At 45.5% G+C, this 12,030-nt stretch overlaps 1 pseudogene; it reads right to left on the bottom strand.

Moving 5' to 3' along the window:
* Positions 1–8,587: 8,587 nt before the first annotated feature.
* LOC137543827 (uncharacterized) lies at positions 8,588–11,799 on the bottom strand (annotated as a pseudogene).
* Positions 11,800–12,030: the final 231 nt, after the last annotated feature.

Genomic DNA, 12,030 nt, shown 5'->3' with positions numbered 1-12,030 from the left:
TAGGAAATAATTGTCAGATCCTGTCAGTCGGGTGGGAAATTGCATTATGTGTACCCAGCATGATGTTCTACCATATTGTTATACTGTATTGTTCTTGGCTGAGAGAGACCTTTCAGGACCCCAAATCCCCCCCCCCCCCCTTGAAAATCCTGGGTTTGCCCCTGCTGCCCTTGCTAGTTGGCCCATAATTCGATTGACTTGAGGAAGTGGGTGTGGCCTGTGAACATGTTATTTCTTTGTGCTAATAAAACCTTTCCAGTCAATTGTGGCTAATTTTATTGGAGAGGTAAGCCAACACTTACCCCTCTTTTTCAACAGTTTTTTTAAAATATATTTTATTATTTTTGGGTGCCTGCTATCCAGTTTTTCTGATGAGAAGATGAACACTTGAGGTTATAAAAACCCGTCCAGTTACATTTTTTCATTAGTCCAAATATTGACACACCTAGGTTGTGGCACAACACTGAGAGTGTGAGATGGGTACTTCTTCACCTCCACCTGACAGTTGAAGAAATCCTTATGAATAGTTTAAATAGCAAGAGAGCAGTGATTTGCAGACCTGTCACTTTGAATTATAGCTTGATTAGACTGGTATGCTGCTAATGCTCGTTAATGTGATTTGGCCTAGACTGAAAAGAGAATTTGCAGAATTCCTACCAAGTGTGAGGAAAGGTTAGCTCCTTTGTTAGATTTGTATTAATGCTTGGTTACTATTATGATTATCCAATATGTATAAAGCATCATCAGGATATTATGTATGCATATTACAGCATATTACAGACTGTACTGTAAAGAGGTCTTAAGAAGAGGAGATGTCACAGAGAAAAGAAAGTGAGGTGAATACCAAGCAATAACATTGTTACTAGTGAGTGAATCTGCTTGGTTTGTTTTATTGCTGTGTTTATCCTTATTAAGAAGATTGGAATCAGGTGTGCTGCTGGGATCCAGACGATCTGAGGAACCTCAAAGCACTAATGCAAGAGCAGTTGTGTGGTGCACGTTGCATGCTGTGGTAAAAAAGTAGTGGACGAAACAGGCCTTTCTGGCGCCCTGCTATAGCCGCATAGCGCCGAAGCTTGGTGTGGCTATAGCAGTAATGCAATATTTTGTGCCCCACACATTGCCGGACCCCAATTTACTTCTCCCTCCGAGTTGCTACGACTCAGAGGGGGAATAGTATTAACACCTACGAATTTGTGTGGCAGCAGGGTTGTCAACTAGGCTCACCTTGCGCCAGAAAGCCCTGCACCCAGCTGCCATGTATGCCTAATGGTGGTGGTCATGAGAGTTTGTAGGCATGGCCAAATAATGTATGCAAATCTGGCAGGTGTTTAGAAATCAACAGCACCCTGTGTGCAAAATTTTGGACAACATTCCTTCTGCTCAAAGAAAAAATAAGGCCCTAAGAGTCATGCAAGTAGTCATATGAGACATAAAATAGACTGTACTGTTTTCCACAATAACCTATTCTATAATCATAGATTATAATTAGCAGGTGAAACAGCTTCAGGCAATGTGTATCCCCCAAACAACATGATTTGGTAACATCCCCCCCCCATCCTAACCACCAAAACAAAAATAATTAAGCAGAATGTCCCGTACATCCCCAAACAAGATAAATATGTAGCATACCCCCCCCCCCCCCCCCCCCACACACACACACACAAACACAACATGTTCCCTTAACCAGCTGAGCGGTCTGGACGAGCTCAGCTCGTCCAACACCGCCAGAGGCTGCCGCTCAGGCCCTGCTGGGCCGATTTTCACCAAATAAAAAGCAGAACACGCAGCCGGCACTTTGCCAGCCGCGTGTGCTGCCTGATCGCCGCTGCAGCGCGGCGATCCGCCGCGTGCAGCGGTAAAAGAGGGTCCCCCAAGCCGCCCGAGCCCAGCGTAGCCGGAACAAACAGTTCCGGCCAGCGCTAAGGGCTGGATCGGAGGCGGCTGACGTCAGGACGTCGGCTGACGTCCGTGACGTCACTCCGCTCGTCGCCATGGCGACGAGGTAAGCGAAACACGAAGGCCGCTTAATGCGGCCTTCCGTGTTACTTCTGGCCGCCGGAGGCGATCGGAAGAACGCCTCCGGAGCGCCCTCTAGTGGGCTTTCATGCAGCCAACTTTCAGTTGGCTGCATGAAATAGTTTTTTTTTATTTAAAAAAAACCCTCCCGCAGCCACCCTGGCGATTTAATCAGAACGCCAGGGTGGTTAAATAGCATAACTAGGCAACATGTCCCTTCCAAACATAGTTTAGGCAACATATCACAAACACATAAATAGGCAAGCTGTCTCCAAAACATAATTACACAGTGGGACCCCCAAACATAATTAGAGAGTCCTGCCCCCCTCCCCCCCAATAAAAAAAAACATTATTAGGTGGTGTAACCAAACATAATGAGGTAGTGTTCCGCCAAAGCATAATCAGGCAGTGTGTCCCCCAAATATAATTAGGCAATGTAGTTTTAAAAACAATCTGGCAGTGTATCCACCAAAAGTAAACGTAGTGTGCTCTTAAAACAAAATCAGGTAGTTTTCCCCCAAAACATAACCAAGCCATGTTCCCTCCCAAATCACTGTCAGCAGTGCTACACCACTAAATATGAAAAAGGACACCATATACACCCTTTTGAACACAGGCCCAAATCTTTAGTCCAAGTGAAGTCACTTCTGAATTGCAACTGCTGGGGGGAGACTGAGACTGTTAGGGCCAGTGCACACCAAAAAGCGCTAGCGTAATCGCAAACACTCAACACTTTTTTTTTATTGATTTTTCAAGGCGATTCTAGGCATGTGCCTAGCGATTTTTTTTATCTATACCTTGCGACTTTTACAAAAACGCTTGGAAAATCGATTTGATCTAGCGCTTTTCAGAGCGATTTTCCACTTTTCCTATACCTAACATTGAGGCTGAATCACATCAGAAATCAGCAGAAATGCTGCAGGACCAGTGTTTGCGTTTGGGAAAAAAAATCACATTGCTCTGGTGTGATCCAGCCCATTCTTATACATTAGCCAATCGCTTTTCAAAGCGTTTGTAAAAGCGCTTAGAAGCGCTCTTGGTGTGCACCAGCCCTTAGTGATGTGTGTGACCGCTGTGGAGGTATGTGTGGCTGTGCCTTTTACTATTGGGGTGTGTAAGTACAGGGATGTGCAGTTACACACCCGCGATACTTTATTAGAATGGCCGCTTCTATGTTGATTAGTGCGGTCGCGATACTTCACAGCACCTAGGAGTGTGCGTTACCTAGTAAGCAGGGTGTGTAACTAAGGAAGGGACGCTACGCTGCATGACCGCACGTAGCATGCCTCCATGTATTTAGCATGTGGTGCTGTCACATAGCTTGCACTGCTGTAGCACCGCAGCTGCCTAACAGGTTATGAAAACCACAAAATCAAAATCTCAGACCATTAGAATATTGTGAAAAGGTTAAATTTTCTAGGCTCAAAGTGTCTGACTCTAATCAGCTAATTAATGCAAAACTGTAAAAGGGTTCCTATTCCATAAATTAGTTTCACCCTTTAAAGCAGTAGGATCAGCCATACTATGCCAGAGAAAAAAAAACACATATATAAGCAGATAAATACTTGATCTACTTACATAACACATGTATTATACTGTCCACGTTTTGATTTCAGTGAATGTTATATAGTAAATGACGAGAATTCTGTTAGTGGTGGGGGCCATGTCTTCTGCCCACAGTTAAGGCTAACTCGTGATGTCATTTCTGCCCTTTACTTTTTTTCTTGTCTCCTCCAATCGCTGAGTCGCCTCAGCCTTGCTTGTAAACACAAGGGAGTGTAACGATTGGTGTCAGCACGCAGAGAGAATCTGATTATTGGTGATCTGCAGTATCACCAAGAATGCAGATATATACCTGATTATTGATGATCTGCAGAATCACCGATAATACAGATATATTGCTAACCTCTGGACACCTAAGGTATGTGAGTGTTTGGTGTAACAGTAAGGCTGGTTTCACACCAGGACATTGCGTTTTAGGGGACGTTATGGTCGCATAAAGTGCCCCTAACGCAATGCCTGGTGCTCTCTAATGTGGACGTCAGAGTGAGCCGCGTTGTGCAGCTCACTCTGGCGTCCGTGATGCCGTGATGCGCACTCTTGGACGCATGCGGCATCACGTGGTCCCGCCCGGCCAATCGCCGCACAGAGCGGCCGCTCCAGGAAGTAAGTCTAACTTATAAAGTACTGCATGCAGTACGCTCTGTTATGGCGCAGCGTTACTGAGTAACGCAACGTGGGCACTGTGAACAGCCCATTGATTTTTCATTGCTGTGTGGTGGGCTGCGTTACAGGCTGCTCTAACGTGCGCCTGTAACGTCCCACTGTGAAACCAGCTTAATAAGACATGCACCTGCTGAGCAGGTGAACAGAAGCAGCCTGGAATACTGCTCTTGAGGCACAGGGACCTTCCAGCAGCCTGAGACTCTCCAAGGGGTGGAGTCAGGCTGGAGAGAGGAAAGACCAGAGAGTGAGTGACACCTGGAGGTGGATGTCACTATCAGATCTGGAGACTATCTCTAATGGAGAGATAGCTCTCGGGGTCGGGCACGCCTGGTCGGCAACACACTGACAGACAAAGTACATAGAGAGAAGGCTAATTCGGTATCCAAGGCAAGCAGGGTCTGGCAACGGAATATCAGATATGCGAGGTACCGAATCAGAGATCAGAGGGATAGTCAGGAAAGCAGAAAGCCATAACAGATATCAACAATGCCTATTCTGGGTGTGAGGTCCTTGGTCTCTACACCCCGGAACTAGTCTGATGAATAATAAATGATAACACACGTTCCCTAGTCTGGTGTGAGGTCCGTGGTCTCTACACCCTGGAACTAGTCTGAAGTATAACAGATGATAATGCAAGTTCCCTAGTCTGGGTGTGAGGTCCGTGGTCTCTACACCCTGGAACTAGTCTAAGCATAAACAGAATAACAATACTATACATAAGTAACAATAAGTCATCTGGCTCAGTGTGAATTCCCAGGTCCACCTGGTTCAAACACACTGTTGGATCTGACTAAGGTCTGAGTGCTTCCACGTAGTGATCGCAACGGCAGACAACTTGAGACTGGCCAGCAGTAACTATATATGGAGTAGTGCTCTCCGGCACCACCCCTAATTGATCAACCAATAGTATCCTGCTCTGGAGTCAGCTGATCGGCGTGATCAGCTGACCTCTACTTGCCCAGTATAAGAGTTCTGCCTCTCAGCGCGCGCGCGTGTATTCCTAAGCCTGTGTGCACTAACAGACCCAGCCACACCAGACCTCTGTTATTACATGCGGCGGCTTTTCTGCGTTCTGCCCTGTTACCAGACGCACGCCTCCGCGTGCAAACCGCCGCATTGGACGCGGAAACAGCCGCCTCCTCAGCAGCACACGCGGCGGCTTTTCCGCGTCCTCTCACAGGGAGTAGGGGATTAGGTTTCAGATAAGCAACTGGCAGGGAAATAAAGGGAAGAGGAGGAATAGATTATAGATAAAAAGAACCCCCAGCATGCAATTCTTTGGCACGACTACTAAAGGGCCAGTGCTCCTTAAGTATGTGATAACTGCAAATCATAACAGCAGAAAAAGTTTTGAAAGCTTTGAATGCAGGATTAGCATCTTTATCACTTAATACACTCAGACCAGTTGCTGTTGAAATTTGATTTTTATGGTGACGATACCGCTTTAAGTTGGATTACTGAAATACTGTAAATGGACTTTTGCACTTTTTCAAGTTTCACCTTTAATTTACATAGTGCCCACATATTTTGTTGCTGTTTACAATTACAGTATCAGGTATTCAGGTAGGAGATAACTAGCTGAAGGACAAGGCAATGGCAATACCATAACACATTTGATGGGCCAGCCTGTAACAGCTTACAATCGAAAGGTATAGAGGGATGAGACACGAGTTGACGTGAGCCAATAAGCTGTGGTGCCCTGATCAGGTAGCAGATAATGAGAACAAGCTCAATCAATACACATATATAGGCACACTTTGCACTCTGCTGTTTTGGGACACAAAGGAATGCTTTGTATATTTAGCAGTGATACATCATGGGAGATACATTGCCCAGCAATCTCATGGTGAACCAGAACTCCCAGGAGTGTGTAAGGGGCTGAAAGAGACCAAAAATCCTCCTTAAGGTGGCCATACACTGGTCGATTTGCCATCAGATTCGACCAACAGATAGATCCCTCTCTGATCGAATCTGATCAGAGAGTGATCGTATGGTCACCTTTACGGCAAACAGATTGTGAATCGATTTCAGCATGAAACCGATCACAATCTGTGATGGTGCTGCCGCTGCCCGCCCTCCCGCATACATTACCTGCTCCGCTGTCTTCTTCTCCGCTGGGCTCCGTGTTCCAGCTGGCTTCACTTCTTTCTGTCCAGGGAAGTTTAAAAAGTAAAGGGCGCTGTTTAAATTCCTGCTGGGACAGGAAGAAGTGAAGCCTGCTGGACTCGGAGCCCAGCGCGGAGACGGAGCAGTGGTGATTCGCGGCGGCTGGAGCAGGTAATGTATTACCGCTGTATTGCATCGGTCGTCGGGCATTCGAACGCCGCTAGCGACGCACTCCCGACCCGCCGGCGATCGAGAAAACACTTCCGCACGGATGGATCGACGGGAGTTGACGGGAACAATCGATTTCGGACGGAAATAGATCATTCTGTCAGCGGTGTGCGCGGCGATTTCACAGCCGATTCGATCACTGTGACGGCCGTATATCTGCGGGAAAATCGTTAGGTGTATGGGCCCCTTTACAAAGATGCTGTGCAAAACAGAAGTTTGCCTTCTTAAAACAGAAGGTATTTGCGATTATTCAGGTTGGAGTGAGCTTTGAGTAGAGATGTCCTGAACGGTTCGCCGGCGAACGGTTCCAGGCGAACTTCGGGTGGTTCGCGTTCACCTGCGAAGGCGAACTTTCCCGGAAGTTCGATTTGCCCCATAATGCTCTATGAGGGTCAACTTTGACCCTCTACATCACAGTCAGCAGGCACATTGTAGCCAATCCGGCTACACTCAGCCCTGGAGCCCCACCCCCCTTATATAAGGCAGGCTCCGGCAGCCATTACACTCACTCGTGTGCCTACTGCTAGTCAGAATAGGGCGAGCTGCTGCAGACTTGTTCTCCTAGGAACAGATTAGTCCAGCTCTTGGCTTGTTAACTTGCTCCTGGCTGAATCTTATTGCTTTAATAGCACCCCTCATTCAACAGCTCTTTTCAGTGCTAATCCTGTTGTTGTGATTTTTTTTTTCTGTGTGTCACTGACAGTTGTGTTGTTGCATAGACAGCATTGCTAATTCATACAGTGTGTGCCACTGCCAGCAGCACAGCAGCACATTCAGTGACTACCTGTGTGTGTGACAGGGAGCTGCACATTGTACTACACAGTACTGCATATACCTACTAGTACCTGTTGTGTTTAGTTAACCCACCTCATCACTGCATATACCTACCTTTGTGTTGAGTGAACTCACCTCACTGCATATATCTACCTTTGTGTTGCGTGAACTCACCTCACTGCATATATCTACCTTTGTGTTCAGTAAACCCACCTCACTGCTTATAACTAGCTGTTGTGTTGAGTCAACTCACCTCACTGCATATAACTACCTTTGTGTTCAGTCAACCCACCTCACTGCATATAACTACCTTTTGTGTTTAGTGAACTCGCCTCACTGCATATAACTACCTTTTGTAACATCCCCTATGATGGCGGCTGCGGGTACGCAGGATACCTCTGTAGCCGCCTTTGTTCTCAGTACTGAGGCCTCATCCATTCCACTGGCATCTAGCACGCCAGGGACGGGACTGTCAGTTGCTCATAGGGTCGCTGTCTCGCACGGGCGCGCGCGGAGACAGGACCTTTATGCTGGAAGAAGGCACATCAGCTGACCTGCCGGTCGGCTGACGTCGGGAGCAGTGGGGTCACTAGGGTTGGTGTCACCCGGTGCGGTAATTCATGGTGCCACCCCCCCTCATGGTATCAACAACACACGCACGCACGCACGCACGCACGCACGCACGCACGCACGCACGCACGCACACACACACACACACACACACACACACACACACACACTATAATCTTAAGAAATACATTTTACAAACTCCAGCAAAATTGTGTTTGGTTTAAAATTAACCTTTACTGTTACATGAGGTACTGAAATACTGCCATCAAAAATAGACTAGTACAAATAAGCAGCTCAACACTTGGCAAACATTTCTGTTTAACTCAGAATTTTCCTTTTCTGGCTTTCAATGCAGCAAACTTGTGGATCACTTCATCAAAATCAATTTCTTTTGCCAGTTCACATTCAACTGATAAAATTGCAAGATTGGAAAGCCTTGACTGCCCCATGGTAGATCGCAAATAGTTCTTTATCAGCTTCAGCTTTGAAAAGCTCCTTTCACATGAAGCCACAGGCACACAGATTGTCAGAAATAATTTTAGGCTTAGTGAAAGGTTTGGTAGAGATTCTATGAAGTCCCATTCAGCTATAAACGATAAAACATCTAAAGCTGCCCAGTCTTTGACTTGTTCCATATTAATCCCTGCTGCTTTCAGGTGCCTTCTCAGCCTTGGTATTTCCAGTAAAAGCTCACTGTTTTTTTTACCTCGTCATAAAAAGTGGTCAGTTTTGGAATGGACTTCATTAACTCTTCTTCAGTGGCAGATATGAGACTCTCTACCTGAACAGACTCGAACATGGCTACCACTTCCTTAATGGCACTAGATCTGATCTGGAGTTCAGAATGAAAGCGATCAATACACTCAAGCATCGCTCTCTTATTTGCTTCTTGCAGAGTGAGTCCAACATCTCTTGCTTGCTCCCCTGCCATCCTCTTCCTGATCTTGGCTCTTCTCTCTATTGCAATTCCATACTCATCTGATTTTATAAGTGCCTGTTGAATTGTATGCTCCACTAGCTTACTGCGCTGCTCGTATAGAAAAAGTCTTAGTGCTTCTAGTTTTGCCACCACCTTGTCAAGAGTTAAGCCTTTAGTCTGCAAGTATTGTTGTGCAAGATTAACTTCCTGCAGTACATCACACCAGAAGTACAGATAGCACAAAAAAGTGAAATCAAAGACAGCAGGTAGAAGACCTTGTGCAACACAAAGAGCTTCAATTGCTGCTACAAACTGGTCAAACCTTTCCTTAACTGGTGTCACTGCAGCATGATGAGCACTCCAGCGTGTTGTTGATAGCCTTTTTACTGACACTCCAGTATGGCTAATTAATACATCCCATCTATGTGTAGAAGCAGAGAAGAAAGAAAACGTGGTCTCAAGAGTTCCAAAAAATGTTACACACGATGAGTTTTCAGCAAAAGAGTGCTGTCCACACAAGTTAAAGGGAACCTTAACTGGTGGGGAAAAAAAATTCACTTACCTGGGGGCTTTCCCGAGCCTCCTGCAGCCGTCCTGTGCCCGCGCCAGTCCTTCGGTGCCCTCCGGTCTCCCTCCACGGCTAAGTTTCGTTTTTGGACGACTGCCAGTCGTCCTCGGGCAAAGCGTCCTCTTCTTCCGCATTCCCCGTCGTAAAGAGCCGTAAAGCGCGTCCGCATGACAGTCGTCCGAAAACGAAACTTAGCCGCGGAGGGAGACCGGAGGGCACCGAAGGACCGGCGCGGGCACAGGACGGCTGCGGGAGGCTCGGGAAAGCCCCCAGGTAAGTGAATTTTTTTTCCCCACCAGTTAAGGTTCCCTTTAAGTGATCGGTCCACACATCCATTAAAAATGGCTTTTTTGTTGTTTCCCTTAAGAATGGCTTGAACACCTCCATAGAATCCAGCCATAGTGGCTGCATTATCATAACCTTGAGCACGGCACATTATTATGTCCAGTCCATCACTTTCCAGTTTTTTAAGGATTTCAGAACTAAGGTCAGCAGCTTTTTTCCCCTTTAAAGGGAAAAATCCAATAAATACTTCTTTTACTTCAACTTTTCTATTGTTAATTAATACATATCTAATCACTTCAGACATTTGGTCAGTATGTGATATATCAGGTGTGCTGTCGAACATCATGCCAAAGTACTTTGCAGACTTTATTTGCATGACAAGCTTCTCCTTCACATGATTTGCCAAGGCACTTATAAACTCATTCTGAGTTTGTGGTGACAGATAAGAGACTGATGCTTTCAATTTACATGTGGTGTTCTTTAATCTCATAAGATGCTCTTTCAGCACTGCATCATATTTTGAAAGCATTTCAACCATCTCAAGAAAGTTCCCCTTATTCAAAGAAGACTCATCTTCCTTGTGACCATGGAATGCAAGATTCTGCCTGGCAAGGAACAATGTAATGTCAAGCAATCTGTGCAATATGTCCCTCCACTTTTTCTTCTGTATGTCCATCGAAGCAATATTTTCATAATCAATCGTTTTATGCAGCCTCAGTCCTGCTGCCAATGTTTTCCACCTCTCAAGGCAATGTAGGTGCTCTTCAGAAATCTCATGGTTATGTACTTTTGGACTTAGTTTCCACCATGTCTGGAAACCAGTTACAAATTTGGATGTTGTAGCTGTAGCAGAAACAGCGAACAGTCGGCAACAAAAACAGTATAAATTCTTGGTGACTTGTGAATAAACCATTCATGTTCGCAAAATGTTGTCACCATTTGGCATCACTTTATAAAACCATTCTTTTGAAAGATGGCGCACCTCTCCTTTTGCTCTCGTATCTTGCCTTGTCACAACAACAAATGGTCCATCTTTGTTCTGAAAAGAAGCACTTCCTCTTTTGACAATTTCAACTCGAAAATGATCCAAAACTGGTATCTCCCAGAATGAAACATCTTGTAAAATGTTAAAGGGACTCCGAGCAGTGCAGAAACTATGGAAAGATGCACATCATTTTAAAGCTCTCTTTCTCCTCTTTCCAATGATATATAAACCGCCACCCTACGCCTTTTAGTTTTCGCTATTTTCGCGATTGAAATTGCCGCGGCCGCGATTTCGATCGCGAAAATAGAGAAAACTAAAAGGTGTAGGGCACCGATTTAGGTGTCGTCAGAAAGAGGAGAAAGAGAGCTTTAAAATGATATCCATCAAGCCATAGTTATATTGTATTACACAGGGCGACTTTTTGTCAAAGTCAGCAGCTGCATTCAGCAGAATGGAGCTGCTGACACTGGGGAAAGTGTCGTCCTGTGTAATACAATATAACTATGGCTTGATGGATATCATTTTAAAGCTCTCTTTCTCCTCTTTTTGACGACACCTAAATCGGTGCCCTACACCTTTTAGTTTTCTCTATTTTCGCGATCGAAATCGCGGTCGCGGCAATTTCAATCACGAAAATAGCGAAAACTAAAAGACGTAGGGTGGTGGTTTATATATCATTGGAAAGAGGAGAAAGAGAGATTTAAAATGATATGCATCTTTCCATAGTTTCTGCACTGCTCGGAGTCCCTTTAAATTCTTTATCAATATTGTCACTCATCTTGTGCTTAGTATGATAGCTGGAGTCAATTTTAGTGCTCTCCGCTGCCACATCCGCTCCTTGCTCTTCTGCTTCAGCATCACCAGCATCACCTTCTGCTTCATTCTCTCCTTGCTGTTCTGCTTCAGCATCACCTTCTGCTTCATTCTCTCCTTGCTGTTCTGCTTCAGCATCACCTTCTGCTTCATTCTCTCCTTGCTGTTCTGCTTCAGCATCACCTTCTGCTTCATTCTCTCCTTGCTCTTCTGCTTCAGCATCACCTTCTGCTTCATTCTCTCCTTGCTGTTCTGCTTCAGCATCACCTTCTGCTTCATTCTCTCCTTGCTGTTCTGCTTCAGCATCACTTTCTGCTTAATTCTCTTCTTCCTCTTCTTCTTCAGCATCACCTTCTGCTTCATTCTCTCCTTGCTGTTCTGCTTCCAGCATCACCCTCTGCTTCATTCTCTCTAGGAAAAAAGGAGCGCTCTATCGTGCATTATCCAAAGGTATGTTTATTTGCAATACAAGTTATCCTCACAAGATGTAAATGGTCAAATCGCTCATCAGCGGTACAGTCCACCGCTACACTCTCG

This window comes from Hyperolius riggenbachi, unplaced genomic scaffold (assembly GCF_040937935.1).
Source record: "Hyperolius riggenbachi isolate aHypRig1 unplaced genomic scaffold, aHypRig1.pri scaffold_217, whole genome shotgun sequence".
In the NCBI taxonomy this organism is placed as follows: Eukaryota; Metazoa; Chordata; class Amphibia; order Anura; family Hyperoliidae; genus Hyperolius; species Hyperolius riggenbachi.
This window is presented reverse-complemented; position numbering and strand designations above follow the sequence as displayed.